At 43.1% G+C, this 20,330-nt stretch overlaps 1 protein-coding gene and 1 long non-coding RNA gene across 3 annotated transcripts in view; both read left to right on the forward strand.

The window, feature by feature from the left end:
• The window catches only part of TSPAN5 (tetraspanin 5), an 80,696-nt gene that overhangs the window by 38,398 nt on the left and 21,968 nt on the right, over positions 1-20,330 (forward strand). The window lies entirely within an intron of this gene.
• Positions 2,583-20,089, forward strand: LOC310899350. Its single transcript, XR_014584224.1, has 2 exons — positions 2,583-4,208; positions 6,541-20,089. It is a non-coding gene; the product is annotated as an uncharacterized lncRNA (long non-coding RNA).

Genomic DNA, 20,330 nt, shown 5'->3' on the forward strand with positions numbered 1-20,330 from the left:
TCCTGAACATGATGTTATAAATGTAACCGTAGCAGGCATCTGTCATATTTGCAAGTTATCTTTTATTTCTTTCTGGTAATTTAAATGTGACTTTCTGTAATGTAACTTTCCTAATGGAAGTGGGAGTAAAAAAGGAATTATGGTGTGAAGCAGTGACATGTTGCAAATAAAATTTGACAGTAATATTTGTGTATCTTATGTGTACCTTTAAAAAAAAACAACAACAAACCCCTCAGACTGCACTCTGTTGTTCATTTTTGGGGAATGGCTGAAGAAGGTTATAGTTTACAATGCTGATTTTATGGTGATGAATGCGACAGTTGCTGGCATTTTGCAACAGCATATTCTCTCAGATTTCTCCAGTTGGTGCAGTTTGTCTCTCTTCAGCAGGAGTCGGTTCTTTCAAATAAAATAATTCTCTGCTACTACAAGGCAAACTGTATTAATATTTCTTTTACCCTAGACCGCTATTATGTGGAAGGCACAAGGTTCGTGAGAAGAAGCTTATAGGTGGCAGGTAGCTGGGATGTGATTTACACACCATGAAAATCTATTCAACAATTTTAGGCCTTTGGCACACGTGGTTCTTACGTGGATCACCCCTCTGTCACGGCCTGGGGACGGAGACAGCCATATCGTCAGGAGGAGCCAGCTGCCTCCCTTGCCATCCTGGGGACGCAAATAGGATCGTCAGATTTCTCAGAGTGATCATTTGCAGCACAGTAAAAAAAATAAAAAATAAAAAAATGATTAGGTCTCTTAGAGTGAGGAAAGAAATCCAGCCTTAAAGAATAATGCTGAAAGTCTTGATGTGTAAAGGTTTATTATCCTCAGTGTATACTGCTAAATCTGGGGTCTTACACTAGTCTCTTCAGTTTGCACTGTTTTGTCTCAGTCACGAAACCTTTCAATACATTCAGCTTGTTCTCGCTACAAGGGCTTTCAGCTCAAAAGCGAAGAATGTCTATTCATTGGAGGCGTGGGAGATGGGGTGAGAGATGGCAAAATAATTACAATGACAGCTTGTAAGTTGGTCTATAGTAACTCCAGTTATAACTTATTTACAAGGGTTTTTTTCAGTACTTGCCTTCATAGAATTTTTAACCCTGTCCTGTAGCTTGCATCTCAGAAAAATGTAGCAAAGGTTTTGAAGCCATATCACTTCCTTTTATTCTTTTGTTGATATTTGTTAACAAACAGTTTTTTTTTCTGGTCAGATTGAGGTCTTTAAAGAAAGCTTATTGAGGGGCCAGGAACAAATCATCCCTCTGTGCTGGAGGGCTAAGCATATCAGGGGAAGGGATGCACAGCTAAGCAAGGAGTTTTAGTGAGCTGAAACGCAAAAAGAGAGCATAGAGGAAATAGGATCAAGGACAGGGGAGACAGAGCGCATAAAGCACATCCTTTGGGCACCACAATGCTACCAAGAAAGCCAAAGTGTAGCTGAAAAGAAAACCAGGTAAGGATACAAGGCCAAGAGGAAGGGTCTCCGCAAGCATGCCAGCATCAAAAGGAGGTTGTGAGGAAGCCGGTCCCCGTTGTTGTCCGGGGGGCACCTTCTCTGCGGCTCCTCAAGGCCCCGGCCTCCTGGGGGACTCTGAGTGTGGCGGCAGGGAAGCAGCGGGACAGGGACCCATCAGAGGAGCTGAAATGTTTTCTTGTCCTCCTCTTAGAAAGCTGGACTTGATGTGTCGTCTGAATCCTCCTTGATTAAATTTCAGCCTTCTGCAGCTTTTGTTGTGAACACAGACCTCGGTTATTGCCTCTTTCCGCAACTGTTGCAGGCTGTTACCGGTTTTCTCTCCTTTGTGTTTTTCAATAAAGATCCTAAGTCATCTCTTCACTTCTTTTTTTTTAGGCCAGCAGTCATTTCTTTGCATTCTTAGATGCTCTGAATGATTCTATGTCTCTGGACAAGTTAAGTGCCTAAAACTAGATGTAACACCCAGCTAAGCCTTACAGAGACTAAATATAGCATAAGGATTACACTCTCTTGCAGGCTATTTTGCTTCATTTGTAAACTCATATGTAAAGCTTGTATTTCTAGTGAGAGCTTTTCATTGTTGACACATTCAGCTTGCAGTTCTCCACAGGTCTTTAAAACGTTTTAAAAATTTTTGTGAAAGGATATCCTCTCAGTAAAGAAGCAGTGTGTGACGGCGCATTTGCCAGAGAGGCACGCAGTTATTGTGTCCCAAATTTCAGCAGTGCTTTGCTACTGCAAGAAAACTCCAGGAACCGGGGGATCCTCCTGGATAATGCGTAAATGCTAGATATGTATTTGGGACCTTGAAGTCCGCGCAGAATTTACTTGCAATGAGCCTTAACAGGCATCAGCCATTTGAGTAATCCTGTGCTAGATGCTTTTCTGAGGAACTGCTGTGTGCTCAGTCGTTCTCTGCGCTGCACTTGCCTGCCTCTGCTTTCAAGTAGCTCCTTGTACACCGTCTCCGCTGACTGGATTATTTCATTCTGTAAAGATCTCTGTACTCTGTTAAAATAAACTTGAAGTCTCGTTGTAGCTGCCGTAAGAAAGCTTGATAAATGCGCTGTTTTCCTTCATCCTGGTTGTTAACAAAAGTACTGGACGTAGGAGAGGCCCCTGGAAACATCCTTGTCACATCGCTCCATTTTGGCAGCGAACGTTTGATAATTACTCACATAGCTAGCAACTAGCTTTTTCTCCTCATTCCTGCTGTCCTAGTAGATTGACTAAAACCAGCCTTCCACCAAACTTGGTAATAGGGGTGTGTTAATTCAAATTCCTGCAAAACGCTCAAGACTAGTCTTGCTGGAAATAATGGGGCCCAGAACAGGTACAAGAGAACTTGTGGGTGGATATCGCCGTAAGAATAGGATTTTGACTTTGTGTGTTGATATTAATCAAAATAGTTTCAACTGCACGTTGCACAGCTGCACAGTGTCTGTGTCCTCAGGGAAACTTTTTGATCAAAATGCAGTGGGTGTCTGGTAAGTACACCTGAAGTGCACAGTGGAAATTCAGTCTGGGTGTGTGAAATGGTAAGAACACTCTGCCTAACAAATCCATCAGTTTTCATTGTGTAAAGGCTACAAAGACAGCTGTCAGATTTTTATTTTTTTTGCCTGTTACGTTTGCCCTTCTCAGAAAGGAGGAAAGGAAGCTATTATTCGTTATTTGATTTGTTTCAGAGCCATTATTGATTTTGGAAAATTTGATAAGCATCTGAATAAACAGTTGTTCTATTGGTTCTTTCAAGTGGAGCAAGACTTGGCAGAAGCTTGCCTTGGTGCAGGGCAAACATGATCGAACTGGTCACCAGGAAGCTATGTTTCGATTCTCTGTAAGCTGAAAAGCAGCAGTTTAAAATCCCTTTCTTTTTCATTTTCTTTAACTAGTGATGCCCAGAAATGTCTTAAAGGACTTGGGGTGGCAGCAGGGATGGTGTGGTGGGATATTTAAGGAGATACTGCCTTCTGAAATTTTCAAGCTTTTCACATTTATTGAGTGTTTCTTCATGTATCCAATATTCGTGTAGCTACCCTGCCAGTTTTGATGCAAAATTTTCTTTGTTGTTTTGCGTTTGCTAACAATCGATAGGAAGAAGTAGAAGTCTTTGAATGAACAGAGTTGATGCTTTGGAAGGAAAAGTAAAACTTTTACAAATCCCTTTCTTTGTAAGTGGTAATTATTTGTCTTCTTAAGTTGAAACCTATCCAAACAACAACAGCAAAATCACAGCCAGCCCTCAAGATTAAAGAAATCTGAAATTTAGATCAAGAACATTTTACCTTGAAATTGTCCTTTAAATACAGTAACTGTTGGGACTGCACAGCAAATATTTGGCTAAAATGAAAAGAAGTTAGTAGTAGCTGCTTAAGGTTGGTGATTTTGTATGGAAAACTCTTGGTAGATACGTCTTGCAGTCTTCATTGCTAATGATCTCAGGGAGCATTAGAGACAACAGGGCCTGGGATGGTCACTGAATGCTTCTGTGGTGGCTCTGGAGGAGCAGGTTAGAGCTAGCTGATGCTGAAAGGCCTGTGGAAACAAGTTTGTGTGTTTTAGTTTTTTTCTTTGTTTGAAATAATCTGATGCAGTGAATGCAATCTGCAGTGGAAATGAAGTGGAAGAAAGCTGCTGTCCCAGAAGGGCTTTGGCTCCAAGCCTCGTTCCATGGTGGGACTTCTCCATTTCTGAGAGCTGGGCGGACATGCGAACCAGATGAGTGAGTGTAGAACTGAAAAGATAACAAGTAGCTAGTACTGCTGTAGGGGGAAATGCTAACAAGAATATCTGCATAATTTGGGGGGGGGGGGGTGTAAATTATTTTGTTTTCATGTTTTTGCTAGCATCTTGTCTGGGGCCTGTCTGCGATCTCAGCTCCTACCAGGCTGGAGGTCCCTGATTTTTATTTCTGATACCTGATGATTGCTTAAAATACCACAGGAATCAGTTCTCAGTCTAGTCAGCACTTCAGATTGCTTGGGCAAAGGCAGGGGCATGCAGCCCGGGGCAAACAGGCTTAGTGCCCTTGCTTTCGTGGGGTCCTTGGTGGCATTACTGGGCTTTGTTGTGCTGATCCCAAATGCGTTTTAATTGGGACAGGTGAGGAGAAAAGGAGCTAGACAGCACAAGTCACGTGAACCCTTCTATCCTGCTTTTTATGTTCTTTGCTTTGCTTTATTTTTTTCTTTTCTCTGTCCTTTGAGTCTCAGGCTTTTATGAAGAAAAAGACGTGTCTGGCTTTGTCAGACAAGGTAATTACATCTTTTAAACTATAGCTGTCTGCTGTGACTAGAAGATATCAAAACAGTCTTTAATGTCCTGATGCTGATGAAAATTTGCCAGGTGTGAGTGGTTGATAAGGCTGCTGTTAGGTTTATTTTCTGGCAGCATTTAAAGCAGGCCACTAGAAAAGATGGGCCCCTGCATTTCTCGTCTCCTTTATTTTTTCCCCTAAATCTTGTCGTCACGTGACAGTGGTGCCACTCTGTTCCAGGGCCTTTATCTCCCTTAGTCTTGCTCCAGTATTGTCTTGTAGACTTCGTAAAATCTGTCAAACAGTGGATCCCCCCCCCTTATTGTAACAGTGTATGGCTTAAAACACATGGGTGTTAGCAGTACTGCTAAAACGAAAACTTTGCGAAATGCTTTTTCACACGCTGTTTTCTTTTTCTCGTACGTTCGGCATTAAAAATGTTAGTGGAAGTGAACCAGCAATAATCACTTGTAAAAGCCCCAACCCAGTCTCGCTGAAGTGAACAATAAGAAACCAGCGTTTCATTAACACTTTGCCCTTGCTGGGCCTGAGAAACTACTTTTTTTGCCTGTGCAATCGAGCTAGCATTGTGCTCGGCCATCAGCTTTGAGACAGGCCTTGTCCCCAAGGGTTCAGGCTATTCAGCCGACAAAAGGCGGCAGGAGAAACTGCGGCACGGAGGGGACGCGACCTGCGCGGGGTCTCGTTGCAGGTCAACGGCAAAACCGTGGCGAGAGCTCGTGTGGTGGAGCTGCGGCCTGCCAGCCGCTGCTTCCCAGGCACTCCCGGTCCTCAACTTGCCACACATGCGCCGAAGGTCGCGCTTCTCGTTGGCTTCTTTGCGGCGGCGCTGTCGGCTCCATTCTTTCAGCTACTCGCATAATCTATAGCTTCGGGGCTCCCGGTCTTGTTTCTGAACTTCTTCAGAAATTCGCACACTAGCTCGGAATGAGAAAATGTTGATTTACGGAAGTATCTTGCGCCAGGTTGTAATAAGCGGATCATTAAGCTGTCACGGTCTGTCGTGTCTGTGGGACTTAGCAGCGACCTTTAATCAGCAGATTATTGACACGGCGTAGCAAGCCGTCTGGTATGGCTGTGGAAGTTCAGGACCCTAGGGAATACTAATACAAGTTCTTGATCCAGGGTACTGCCTCTAAAAGAGAAAAAGGCTTATGTATTTTTGCAGTTGTTTTTATTTTAAGGTCAGTGAAAGGTGAAGAAAACAGTACCTTGTACTTGAGGCCCAAAGCTTTTTATCAGCAACCGTAGAATTGCACTGCTGCCAATATTCAGTTTTGCACTGTTGCCATATGTTGAAATCCTCTTTTTGATGATTTCATCTTCAAAAGTTATTTTAAGTTCCTTTGACATAGTAAGGATTTAAACACTGTAAGTGTAGTTTTAAGCATTTGTTTAATGCTTGCGAACCCTTACACCTATGCTGTGCATACAGGATAGGCTCTGAACCCAAGTTGCATTTAACTGCCTGCATCTTTGCTCGCGTAAAACTACCGAATGCGAGCTACTCGGTGTGCTAGGTGGTCTTAGGTAAAGATAGAGAATCCTAATCTGTTCATCAAAACGCATTTTGCTCATCCACCACCTCTCAGTTAAAGGGGTAAGAGCACCTAAATTGGAGAAACTTCAGAGCCCTGCTTTAAAGCGGCTGTTCCCCCGAGCCCGGTGCTTCGGGGCAGAGGTAGGCTCCTGAAGGGAGCTCCTGGGCTGGTGCTGGTGGAGGGGCTTGGGTAAAGAATATGAGGCCCAGCGGCTACTTATTGCATCTTCCCTGCAGCTTCAGCAGCAGCGTCTTGCCCTTGCAGCTGCCATCTTCTGTGTTTCATACCACCGTGAAAATTAAAACGTGTCTGGAAACAGCAACTCTCCGAAGAAACTGCAGCCTCGGTCCTTGATGCATGTAACTGACCATAAAAAGGAAATGCAACCAACAGAACCGACGGTGCTCGTTTGTGTTAAATTCTCCTCTTAGGATTTACGGAAAAAAGAAATTAGTCATAGGTGGAGGCTTGTTTTTGCTCATATTGTTTAAAGTTGTTCCAAGCGCTGAGTTGAGTGTGCTACTCTTATTTTGAAGGGAAATATGTTTACGGTTTTTTGGCCTAATCCCCAGTTAGCTGGATTTAGCAGACAGAATTTTAATAATGAAAAGGGTTACAAATTAATACCAATAGATAATACTTCTGGATATTTCGTAAAGCATCCTAAATGCTAAATGGAACGTGGGAATATGAAAGAGCTTTATTTTTAGTTCTGTTCTTCATTCAGCCAAGCATAAATTGATTAGATACTGCACTCCTTGTCTTATAGTGTTTTTCTTTCATGTCAATTTTACCAGAACTGTAGCAGTAACTTCATAAGAGGGCTTGTCAGAGTTAATCATTTCAGCAATAGAATAAAGCAGTGATATATAATGAAATGTGTATTAAGTATTAAACGTTTTAGTGACTTCTGTGGAAAAAAATAGTACACGTCTGAGGCCTTTTTTTCTGACTTCTAAAATATATTAAAAGATCAGATTACCATCATCTGTTTATTTTTTATTTTTTGCTGTAATGGCACCAATCTATTGCTCCTAATCCCTTTTTGTAGACACTCTGTGGGATTAAAAAGCCACACTATGCAATTTCACTGAAATGAGCGTTAGTTTTTTTTGTAATTTGATGTAACAGTGTACTCTATTCACTCAGCAGTAATTCAAAACGAAGAATTCCCCTTACTAATTCATTGGACATTTCCTGATCCTTTTTAATTATTGTCCAGGTTGCAGCCTTCATTTTGTGGACTGGATTTGAGCAGTTGTGAGGAAATGTCACACAGCACAAATAAACTCACTTCCATTGACAGCGCGTGTTCAAAGAGTGGTCTCTGAGAAGTGGATCAGGGATAATTTGTCTTGAGTAAAGCGTCGGTGGCTTTGAGCTGGTTCACATGCTTCTGGCAAAACTTGCTGCTCCTAAACGGTGAGGTGATGGAGGACACGAGGTTACTTGTGTATAAACATTTTTGGCACTTCTTTTTTTGGAGAAGGTATTGGATCTTGGGGTGAAAAAAATTTACTTCAGGATTTTTTTTCCTATGCAAAATAAATAGCAGTAGCCTTGTTAAGTTAAAGATATTAAAAATAGCTGTCTTTCTACGATGTGAAAATTTATATAGAAGGACTTCCTCAGTGCCTGTTTTTAAAGGTGTGGGAGGGATAGATGAGGAACTACTGGTTAAATTATCAAGCTTGATAACATGACAGTTTGCAGTTTCTAATCTGCAAATTCAGGGTAAAAAAAAAAAAAAAACAGAACTAAAAGCTGAAATTGTGACATAAGGATACTTTAAAAAATATTTTATAATTTCTAATTGATAAGAAGGACTACACTGCATACAAAGTCTGGAAGGCACTGGTTGCTCGTGCAGAGAACTGAAACAGCTCAGAAAACGAAGGGCATCCACGGTCGTGCTGTGGGACTGGCAGACGTCCTGCAGGGCATGAAGCCGATCGAGCTGCTCGGGACCAGCAGCTGGGAGCCTGCGTGCTGGTGTCTTGCCAGAGGCGTGGAGAAATGGAAGCCCATCGTTTCTTGAGGAGCAGACCCTGGTTCCTGGCGTTTTAGAGGTCACTTGTTGGCCACAGACCACCTCCGTTTTAAAGACAGATCTTTTTCAGTGTTAATTTGAATTTCATTTTGCGTGCTGTGACAGGGTGTCGCGTTCGCTTCCACTCTGAAATGAGGTAGCGAGAACTTACCTGCATGCTTATCGTGCAGCTTGCCATGCTCCGTGTTGTGAGAGAGTGCTAAGAATAGCAGTTGCTTACTGTAGTGCCAAGGGGACTTCTTCAGATGGGCAATTTTCAAGTTCACTGAGCACAGGAAAACAAACCAATTTGAGTTTAACTACAGTATAAATATTAGAAAGGAGTCAGACCTACAAAAACGCCCTTTAAAGAAAAAGGAAAAAAGGGAAGGGAGGGAAAATGCAAGTCTGAGGTACAGGATTTTATTTTAATAGTTCCTGATTATATTTTCTCTTTTGGAGCCAGAAAAATATTCTGATCAATATGAAAAAAAATATTATAACAAAAACGTGCCAGTTGTTTTTTTTCCCATTTTTGGATTTACTAATATTGTGCATTAACTTACAAGACTGTATGGGAGAAGAGAACTATTGTACGAATTTTTAAGTGTGTGTATATATGAATGTGTACACATGTGATAGGTTTGTTGTCTGTATTATTGCTTTTCCTGTGTATTTCTGGAATAGTGGAGTGGCTGGGTACTGGGGAAGTCCTTGGTGACAGGATTTGGAAGAGTGAATTAAGTAGAAAGTATATCCCCGAGCTTAAGCTGAGCTCTTAATTGTATTGCTTCTGTCAGGTGAGATTGACCCACAGAGTTGCTGTCGTGTTATCTTGGCACAAACTTCCAGTGCTTTCAGCCCTGACTTACGGAAAACTTGCATAGCAATGTGGTGAATTAGTCAAAATACATTTTCTTTACTGTTTGTTCCAATGTATAGAACAAGCTCTATCAGGGAGCTTGGGGTCCTTGTTTTTTTTCTTTTCTTTTTTTTTTTCCCACAGTTACTGATGATTCATATGACAGGAGTAGGAAGATTACCAGGGTCCCTGCTTAAGTTGTTATTATATTGATCGGTGAAGTTGTGCTTAGAAGGAAATCAATGTGTTTTATATATGAGTATATTCTTAGGACTCAAACCGGATCCAATTATTTTATATTTACTGGGAGGTGAGAATCGAGGAAATCCTTAAACTGATGAAAAGAGTGAACTCTGTAAATGTTACATTGTTGGTTTGTGGTTCCCCCCCCCCCCCCAGGAAAGGTGAGATCTGTAAGATGCCTTCGTTTTGCAAGGAGGTAACCATTGAAAGTAGATTGGACTGATGCATTCTGTGAAAGAATGCAAAAATATAGGTAGCTATTCTGGGAGGTGAAACCCTTTAAGCTGCAAAACTGATTGCTTGTAGTGTAAAGTGGCAAAGCAGAAGATCTGGGAAGGGTGGTAAATGTTCCGATCAAAATTTGGCTTTCTGAAGAAAATATTTTTAAAGAGGAGATGCAGCAGGTGGCTTCAAATCCTGTGGCTCTATTTTTAGCTTACTGATTCTGTGATACAAACGGGTGGCTTCAGAATAAAGAACAACTTACTGGTTTACCACTAGGTGTTTGTTTCTACTTCCCAATTTAACTACATTTGTGTTAATAAGAAAGTTCTTCTAAGCTGGGTACCCTGGACTTTAGCAGTAATTGGGGGAGGTTTTTCAAAAGCTTCTAGCAGTTCTCAGCTGCAATTACAGGCCGAAGGGAAAACCTGGAGAATTACGCTAGAGTTTAATGTGATCATTGTATGCACTTTGCCTGGAGGACTAATGAAGCCAGATTTCTTCCACGCTTTTTCCAACGTCAAAAAAAGAATATATTTTTTCAAACATCTTTGGTTCTGTTGTATACCTCTGGGTTGATGATAGATGCGGTGTCTTACGGGAGCAGACAGTTGGCCTAGCCAGCAGCCAAACCCAATCTCTCTTAGTCACTGGAAGCGTTGCAGAGTGTGGGCTTTCTCCTCCTGCTGCTGCTTTCACAGCTCCAGCCTCCACATGGCCTCGCGTCTGATCATGAGCTCTCTGTTTGTGCACAGACGTGGCGGTGGGGTGCACAGGGGCTCACTTCGCCAAACGGGGCTTCTAAGTCCCTCCAGCGCATCCTGGGGGGACACTCGGCTTGCCTGGAGCTGTGTAGGAGAGGCACGAGTAGGAGCGCTGAGCGAGGCAGTGACAGACCAAACTGCCGGCGTGGAAAGCTACGCCACGGACTCGTTGTCCTGCATCGTTACGTAAACATCATACGTATCGACTACAGTGGCAGGCCAGGGAAATAACCCCGCTCCTGAATTTGGGGCATATCCCTTACACACACGGCTAGTTTTCCCTTCTGCTCCGAGGCAAGAGGTGGCAGCGCTAATTACTGCGTGAACTGAAGGCAAGGCTAAAAGCTGTCGGTGACGTCTGTCCTCACGCACACACTGCGCTCCTTTCTCTCCCTTTTCAGTGCCCTCAGGGCGGCTGCCGTGGAGTACAGTGCGATTTGGCGCATCAGGGTAGGGGGTCAGGCAGCACCCTGCACTTGCTTGTTCCTATTCGGCGGTGACCGAAATCAAGCAGAGGCCACGTGCGTGCAGCCAGAAGAGCGAGTCAGGGCCGAAACCACAGCTGCAATCCCCCGGGCCCCTTCCGTGCTCCCTGCCTGGACACGGGTCAGTACTTTCTTTGCCAGGTGTCACGGAATCGATCCGAGACTTGGATGGAGGTACATCTGAATGACACGCACCGAGGAACCCCACCTGAAGCTGGAGGTGGTTTTGGCCGGGTGGAAAGGGCTGGCAGCAGATCGGTGAGTGAAGGTTTGGATCAAAGAGCGCCCACGAGAGTGACTTTGTGTCTGGGGCGAAGCAATGATGGGCCCAATCCTAGAAAACCCTGCGCCCGCTGTTTGTGTGAAACAAGCCGGGTGATCTGCCGGTGTTGGATGAATCAGATTCCGACTGGGTATAATCAGAATGAAAAGTCAAATTCTGAAAAGAATTTGAAAGAATTTGAAATTGAAGAATTGAAAAGAACCCCAGCACCAAGAATGCTGGGTTAGAGGACTGAGGGGCACCCAAGTGGAACAGTTGCACAAAGGGCTGTTGGGGACATGCTGCCTAATTTAAAAACAGACAAGGGAAAGAGAGAGAGTGGGGTTATCTTGTGCGCTTTGGTGTGTTTGCATTTAAATGTATGCTCACCAGGATGCCTCATCTCCTTAGCATTGTGTAGGTTAACGCACAATTGACAAACCCGCAGTTTTCGCAATCGAGTCCAGCTACATCCTGAGTGTTATGGGCCCATGTCCACACGTCTCGAGAGCCCGGGTTCGTTTCTGCATGCCGACAGGGCACAGCGGGGTCTCCTACAGGAGCTGTAAGGCACACGGTAACCTGAACAGCTGGACGCTGCCGGTGCCAGCGTTGATGTGACATTTGAAAGAAGAGCCTGCAGATATTTGGCGGACTGCAGCCATACCAAACACTTTCAGTGGTGCTGGCTACTTTAGACCTTTGTAGAGTTAGGGGAATGGGGAAAATTTCTAGAAAGCAATTATATTTTTTTCTGAGAATGTTTTTTTAAATGTCATAAAATCTTGTTTTGCCGTTTTTCACATCGCATCGCCTTGCTAGCTTGCAGACAGATGCACAGAATTCCACGGCCGTTTTCTGTCATCTTTCCAGTGAACAAGTTTTCAGCTTAGAGCAGATATTTTCTTACTTCTGAAGTGTATGATACTGTGTGTGGATAGTTAAACTCCATGCCATCTGCACGGCCCATATGTTCAGCCCTCCCACTGCTCCAGTTTGTTTGTGGTCACCTTTCTTCACTACGAGGAGGACATGAGGTATTGGGGAAGGATTCTTGCTGGTAGCTGTGCCGTGGTGGTGACAGTTTGTCACCGATTGTGCGTCGCCCAAGACCTTTTTTTCCTCTCGCTCTTCCTCTGTGTAGCCCAAGACAGATTAATTGCAATGTTTGTGCCGCAGGGAAGGACCAGATTTGAAGGTCTCTTCCTGTCTCCTGATGTTTCGGTTCAAGTGAAGAAGTATCTAAAAATATGAGGGGAAAAAACAACCAAACAAAAACTAAAGCAAAACAAAAAGGACACTAATTTATGTTCTAAAAGACTTCTTACTTTGTAGTGGATGAACTAAGATACAGATTAAGGGGGAAACTTCCCATTCTGAAGTGTTTTGAAATGGAAGAGAAAGCAAGCAGACTGTTCTGCATTTTCTTGGGCATATTAGTCAAGACACAAATTCAGTTGTTTTTGAAAAGGAACAGGAAAAAGTTGTTTGATGTTGCTTTTCCTTGCTCAGTGACATTTTTGTTCTTTGCATTTACTTCTTGAGAGTTTGGAAGTGGCTTCCAAATATATGTGCTCTTAAACAAAAGCAGAGCTGAAAGCTGGAGGAACTATGTTAAGAGTGGTTTCCTCTCCAAATCCCTTTCTGGGAAAGCATGCTGCTGCCTTTCAGGTTGTCTCCTCTCCTGCTGCCTGTGCGTTTGTCACGGTTAGTGGCTGGAAAGTAAAACCAAAATTGTTGCCTTTGGGTAAAGCTGCAGTAATGTTTTTAAGATACTAAGCTGTTTTTTTCTCTGCAGTGTTAGGCTAGTGCTATTGTGCTGCAAAATGTTTATTTTCTCAGCTAACTTGGCTTCAAATTACAGAGCAGGCAGGGAGGTGTTGAGCTCCGCGTTAGCAGTGTAATGCTGCACGCATTCTCCATTTGTGCTCAAATTTTTACCCCGGCCCTACCAGACTGCCTTCTTTACATTGGTGTTTTTAGCTGGAATTAATTGTCTCTGGCTAACAGCTGAGGTGCATCTTTGCTATATAAAAGCGCCACTAGAATAAACTTGTATTTGTAGCGTGGAGTTACTCCTTCAGGAGATGAAGTCTTTTAAGCAATGTTGAGGAAGGTTTTGTTGTGTGTGCGCACGTTTCTACTTCCATCACGGGTCGTTAGAGCACAGGTTGCCTCATCTCCTTCTAGCCTTGACTTGAATGTTAGGGGCGAGAAGTCTGCAGTTGGGGTACTCAGGAGGCCTTTGGAGCCCCTCAGTCTGACAGAGGCCTGCTGTTTTTATTCAGTTTGTGCCCTAACGTGTCACTGTCATGCAGCGTGCCCAAAGCAGCACTGTTCAACAAGGTCTCGTGGGACTCTTAAAGGCAGAGTTCTCCAGAGTCATATTAACTTTGAACCAAATGAGCCAAACATAGCAGCTTTTGCCTGGAAGTCTTGCGTTGAGACCCTGTGGGTTGCAGAGGTCCCGCTTGAGATTCTGCGTAGGACAAATGTTCCATGGGAAACTGATTTTCTGCGGCACCCGATGCTAAAAACTGTGTGTTTTCTTTTAAAGCAGTGCCCAAACAAGCATGAAAACTTGCCCAGGATTCTTTTTTCCTATTAAGAAGCTGCTTTGTGCTCTGATATACCTTCTGCCTGGAAATCCTTCTGGGGCTGAGCAGGAAGTAAGGAAATCAATTTCCCATGTAAGGAGGAATTGCACTCTGGCACTAAGTTAAAATGATGGGTGAATGCAGAAAGCCAAAGCAAATCCAGTTGCCGTGTGTTTATTTATTTATTTCATGAGAGACCCTGTTTGGAAACTGACGTATGACATAAAGACTTGATTTCTAAGCTCATCGTGGAGGAGCGGTGGGCAAGGACTGACCGCAAGAGCACAGCTCTGCGGCAGGAGGCTCTTAGTAAGGCAGCGCCACTTCTTTTTTATAGCTTTGCTCCTAGCGAGCCATCTGTATGTACTACAACTACGTTTCCACATCCCTCGAAGAGATTTTGTAATGCTTTTTTTTCCCCCCTGATATGCCTCAACAGGAGGAATTAGCTATTAGCATTTGTGCAAGCTGGAAGGTCTTACAGGAGGCAAAGGCAATGCAGTCATCAGGAATTAGAGTTTGTGGAAATAACGTAGTTCCAAGTGACAATGAAATCAGGAATAAAAGATCGTACTTAACATATGAACCTTTTATATGACCTAGAAGATACTGCTCATGCTGTTGGCTGGGCTGATACTGTATGAGAACAGATTATTTCATAGTAAGTTGGAAATCTTACAACATAGTTCTGTTTCTTCAACACATTTATTCTTAAAACAAACGTAATGCCTTCAAATTGAATGGCAGTGGTAGCGCTGTATAGTCTCCAAAACAAGTCCAGCACGGGTGCCAGGAGCAGAACGTCCCCAGAGCGCCGCATCGTGTTAAGCAACCGTGATTTGAAGGGGCACCTTGCAGAAACGAAGAGCATTTTCTCTACATGTTTAGTCAAGCCCCCAATTCCTCTGTGGAGAATGATGAATAATAGAGGTGCTTTTGATGCTGTCTGGAAACAAGACAAAGGGTCAGCAGCCTGTTTCAGTTAGACAGGCAGCTGTTTTATGGCTGCTTTTGTTGACTGCCAAACTGTGGAACTTTTGCCGAGGAATAAAGCCTTCAGGTAAACAGCGCTGTGACCATTTGTTGCCTCCTGTTTGTTCCACGGTGCTCCTGTTTGAAAAGAATTTGAAATCACAAGTTTGTTTGCTCAACCCCCTGCCAGATAATGTTATTGCAGAAATGACAAATTGGTGTCTACTTCTGCCAATTTTACCTTGAGTGGAAAATAGAAAGCTATCTTGTAGTATAAAAGTATCTAAAAAAAACTTTGTGTAAGTTTGACATAAAGTAAAAATTTGACTTAAATTGGTGAATAACCAAATACATAAAGGGCACATGCGGTAGCTTCTGGATTTGGTAAGAAGCTACAAGAGAAACTGCCAGGTTAGATTACCTTATTGTCTGGAACAGGATTTTTCAGAGCTCTGGTCCACAGACCATCTGTGCCTCCAAAAGCTGCGCTGGGAGGTCTACAGAACCATGCTTAATATTTAATCAGTAATTTTTAATTCTGGGCAGTTACAGTGTAATACAGGGGAAATGTTGAGGGTTGACGGTGGCTGAAAACGCTACCAATTGCCTGTGTCCTTCTATTGCATGGGCTACAGGGTTCAAAACCATAAAGAACTTCACAGCCCCTCGTGTATCTGGACGGCTCATAGTAATTGTTTCTGGATATTGGAAGATAACTTTGATACCTGTCTATAGTGTTTTGGCTTTATTTCCTTTCCCCGCATCTCTCTGAAAACCCAAGGGATGTACAGACATGCATGCACACAGCTGGTACAGCTTTTGAGGTTACGCTTTTGTTTCGTGTTACAAAAGTAGCACAGGTCTCTGCGCGCCTGGCTGCGTCTTTGGAAAGTGAGCAGTGGCTGTGCCGTCACATAACGCCTACCGCATCCCCTCCTGTATCCATCCCCTTCTTCCCTCCTTCCCTCAACACTCACTGCAGTGGCTATCAGCAATTGATTTACTTCACGTATTCACAAGGGCCACGTACGTCTGTATTTGCCATTAGGGAGTTTCTGGTTCAGAGCTGGACCTGCCCTGGGCCAGGGGTGGAGGTGGTACGGCTGCAAGAACAGGGCTGGGCAGGAGGAGCAGAGGCCCGCCGGGTACTTCGCGCAGCCCTGAAGCAAAGCCAGGGGAGAGGCCCACGGCAAGGTGCATGCAGCAGTTTCTCAGTCTTCCCGCGTAGGACCTGAGTTTGGAGAGTCTCGCTGGAACTTGGAAAGAGTTAAATTTAGTTTATCTAGGCTTGAGGGGAGTTGTTATTCCAAAAGTTGGAGCAGGGGAAATTGAGTCTAATTCATCCTCCTTTTTTTCTGTTTTCCAGTATATCAATTTCTGTGGACAAGGGGAGAGGGACTTCAGTCTTTAGGGACTCTTGCTTCAAGCTGATTGGCAGTACTTACAATTGCACCACCAGAAAGCAATAAAATAAATACATAGAGCAACTGTAACACAAAGCAGATGTCTTGCTTTTGCAATTAAAGAACTGGAGAAGGCAATAAGAAAAATAATAGCAAATGTCTGTGCGTTTGGGAGGGTGAAGTATATCTGGCTTACTTTTAAAACAAACAAAACGGAAAACCCCATACTGGTGCAAATAATAAATACATTAACAGTTCCAGTACCTTGCATTGAAAAGTGGGGTCTGTACAAGCTTAATTCTTCATTAGAAAGCATCATGGTAAGAGTTGTGCGAGATGGAGCAGACAGCTTTTCTCTCTGTGTTCTCAGGTCTGGTTTTCTACTTTGGGGGATTCTATAAAATCAGTTATGTCTCCGATACAGCTGAGCAAAAAATGTGTGAAAACTGGGATTTATTTCTTCTCCGTGTATGCGTTTTGCATTGGGAGGAAACAGGTATCACAGGGACAGTAATCTGTGAAATGTAGTTTAATGTATTTTTAAAAGCTGAACATAAAAAGGAAAGGAATGTGACGTCTTTTAATCTATGTTCAGTCTATATCCGAATGTCGCTTTGAACCAAAATGGTAATTAGTCACCTACGCAGCATCTTCATTCACCAACTGTAGTACATCGAGTTTTCTGGCTGGTAATGTCTCAAAGCAAACAAGAAATGGGCTTTAGGTGAGCACGTTCTTTGTAAGCATTAACATGAATATGTCAGCGTGTGCGTACGTTTTGAGCAGTTTGCCTTTCCCATAGTCACGGTGTGTGTTTAGCCACCTGAAAATGAAATGCTGTACCCGTTTGTGCTGGGAACGGAAACATTGCTGGAACTGGAGAGGAGGGAAAAAGGAACAGAGCAGACTTCTGGTGTCTTCTTCCTCTGTGATACTGGTCCTGGCAAAAGCTGTGTTGTTGAGAAGAGAGTTGAGAGGGTATCTTACTTAATTTGTTTAAAAGAATATAGATTGACATATTAAAAGCAGGGTGCACATCAGTGGCGTGAAGAGCACAAGAAATCCATACGAAACTTTAATTTCAGTGTTGGTACCTTTTCTCTGTCAGAGCTTCTTAAAAACAAACAACAGTAAATGCCTTGTGCTGACACAGGCATTAATCTCCTTTTTGCCCTCTGTTGAAAAGCCAAAAGACTGATTTGGTACAAAATCCTGTAAAGAAAACAGTGAGTATTCTGACTTCAAAGTATCTATGGGTGGATCTGAGCACAGACTGCTGCAGAGGAAGTGCTCAGGGAAAAATTATTCACTGGAGTTTTAGAGCTGTTTAGGAACTTGTCAGTGCTGCTTTTATATACGCGCAGGGCTCCGAAGCCCTGTATTTCCCTGCTTACATTTCAGGATGTGAAATATTACTCTTTGTGTCGTCCCAATCGCTGCTGCATTTGTCGGTAAAATAGTGTACCCTGCTTTCCCTCGTTACGTTGGCTTGAGTCACGCGGGAGGAGGTCTTGCTGTGTGGATTGCTGCAGGATATTGCAGGGAAGTGGCGCCGAACCGACTGTAGGATCCCGAGGCTCCTCACTAATGCTGCGCGCGGCTCTTGGGGCAGCTGGGGCAGCCGGCAGATCTACGTGCTGCCTCAACGCAGGGCTTAAAAACATAATAATAAGAAAAAAACCGCTATCGTGAGGAAGTTCTGGTTCTGAACTTTCGCAAGTCTGAGATGTTCCTGCTAGTGCGTTCGTAATGATGTGGTGAAGGTAAATCTCAGGCAGCCGTGCCGTAGCACTTCCCCTCTCAACTCTTTACTAACACATTCACATACGGACGTACGCTGGTTTATGCACATGGCATGTTAACAGACCTTTTTGCTGCTTGGTCTGCAGCTGTCGGGCTTTTGGTTGAAAGCCGGTGCCAGGTTACTTAAGAATGTCAGCTGGAATGAAAAATTCAGTATACGAAGTACCGCCTGATTGCTCTGCTTAAAGCTCATCTCCCTCTAAAATTTTATCTAGTATTTACATTGCTATTTACCTCAGCATCCTTTAGATGAAATGCCGTTCTGTATCCCTAGCAACAAAGAATCATTTACTGCCATGCAGGCAAGACTGGGAATAAGATGTATGCAGCTTGAAACACTTATCGATCAATCCACTTCTGAAAACTGCACATAAACTTTGTAAGTAGGGCAACAGCACAAGTATTGCTACACTTTCTGCTCTTAAATACCTACACTCTTTATAGAAGAGAAATCTAAACACATTTATTTGATGTTTACAGACTGAAAGCCTATGGCTCAAGAAGTACTATTGTGCAAGTTTTTTGTAATGCTGTAATACTCTGGAGGAATATTTTAATGTTTTCTTGCAAATTGCTGTTTAAAAAAAAAAAAATCAAGATTTTACGAGCTCTGTCCCAGATCCGGTGACCAATTACAGTCAGGCGAAATGGTCTTACTAGATGTCTGTGGAGGATTGAGGCCATCCTTGTCTGTATAGTGTTTTGTAGATAATGAGGCCAACTTCCACCTTTTTATTACTCATTGGAATAATTTAAAGGATGTGAATGAAATTTTCCAGACTTAACTGAGAAGATGTGGATACGTGTCATCCTCTCCCCACGTGCTTAGGATGTGAAGAAGTTTTCCTTCTGGTTACAAGCAAGCAGAATAAGACCTTCTCGGAGCCATCTGCAGAAGGATTACAAGATAAGCAGGATATGCATCCTGCTTTACCTCTGGTTCTAACAGCAAAAATCCCTCTGCATTTTTGCTAAGCACTTTCTACTTCTCTTAGGCTACACAAAAGTTTTTCATAATTGTCAAGAGATGCCGGAGTTAATCCTGGGGAGAGGTGCAAGGCTCCTGGCGAACATCTCTCTCGTGCCAGAGGGGATTACTGAGAGCATTCCTCGGAGCTTCACCATACAGCAGGCTGTTTGTGGAGGGGTGGGCATTGCTTGGGAGTGATCCTAGGGGGTTAGGTCGGCGGCATGCCTAGCTCAGTGTCTTGACTTAAATGATGCAAGTAGAGTTTGGCTAGGGAAGGAGGTGTTCAAGCAACAAAGCATCAATACAGTGATCTCTTCCTGCTTATTTTCTCCTGATAATCACTGGTTTAAAAACTTTCTGAGCCAGAAGCTATGTCAAAGTCACTCTTCGTTAGCTGTGGATCCTCCATTAATTTATCTAATCCTGTATTCTGGATGCCAGTAAGTGTTTGACTTGTACAGCATCCTGTTTCATGTTTCCATCCCAAACCCTTTCTTCTCCTAATGGGTCTTGACCATTGTTCCTTTTTCACCAGCTGCTCAAAAGGCAACTGGACAGAGATTTCTGTTTTGGAATATGAAGAGGACAGAGCAGCAAGTAATTCTGTGCGTTCTCTCGGAGAGTTTTCAAGAGAATCAGTTTCCTGGGTTTTGTTAACAGGCTTGCCAGAAGCTTGACAATCTCAGTTTTTTTAGGTGCTTCAGCTTAGTATTGTACATTCTCCTCTCGGTTTACAGATTGAGTGATGAGATCAGTCTGGCTTGAGACCCGTATAGTCTACTATAAGTTACCTTCTGCAACCCATGAGGTAATACCTTATCCCTGTATCTCTCAACATCTGGTGAAGAATAAGGACACTTAACTGGATTAAATTTAATAAAGTTGGTAGATCTGAGACAGACTTGCAGCTGATGTGTATGGCTGTTAAGTTACATATGTGTGCACTGATCAAATTCTCACTCTGTTCAAAACTATATTAAGCTCCTTGCAAAACGTAGTGCTTTGTATCTCTCTAGAAGTAAAAATTCGCCGCTTCCAAATGCGTTTATGGATTTTTTTTTAAAATGACTTTTCTTTTACCCCACTCCTGTTCCTTCGTCCTTGCTACTTTTGGCTGTGTAAGAAAGAAGGAAAGGAGCTTGATATGGCAAAAAAAAAAAAAAAAAAAAAGAACTGCATTTGTCTGAAGGTGATTTGGAAACTTGTGCAGCTTAATCTTGTCAAGTTTCAAATAAGCAGTCCAGTCAGAAGGATTATACACACTTCTGGCAAGCTCTGCAACCACAGAGAAAGAACAGTCCTGATGCAGGTAAGATAACCTTTTCCTGCTCACATGGTGTATCACAGGAGACTGTACTTTCTAATCCATTTTTTATATTTTATAGACAATTAGGGCTGCTGAAATCGCAGACTT

Source organism: Anser anser, assembly GCF_964211835.1.
Source record: "Anser anser genome assembly, chromosome: 4".
Taxonomy (NCBI): domain Eukaryota; kingdom Metazoa; phylum Chordata; class Aves; order Anseriformes; family Anatidae; genus Anser; species Anser anser.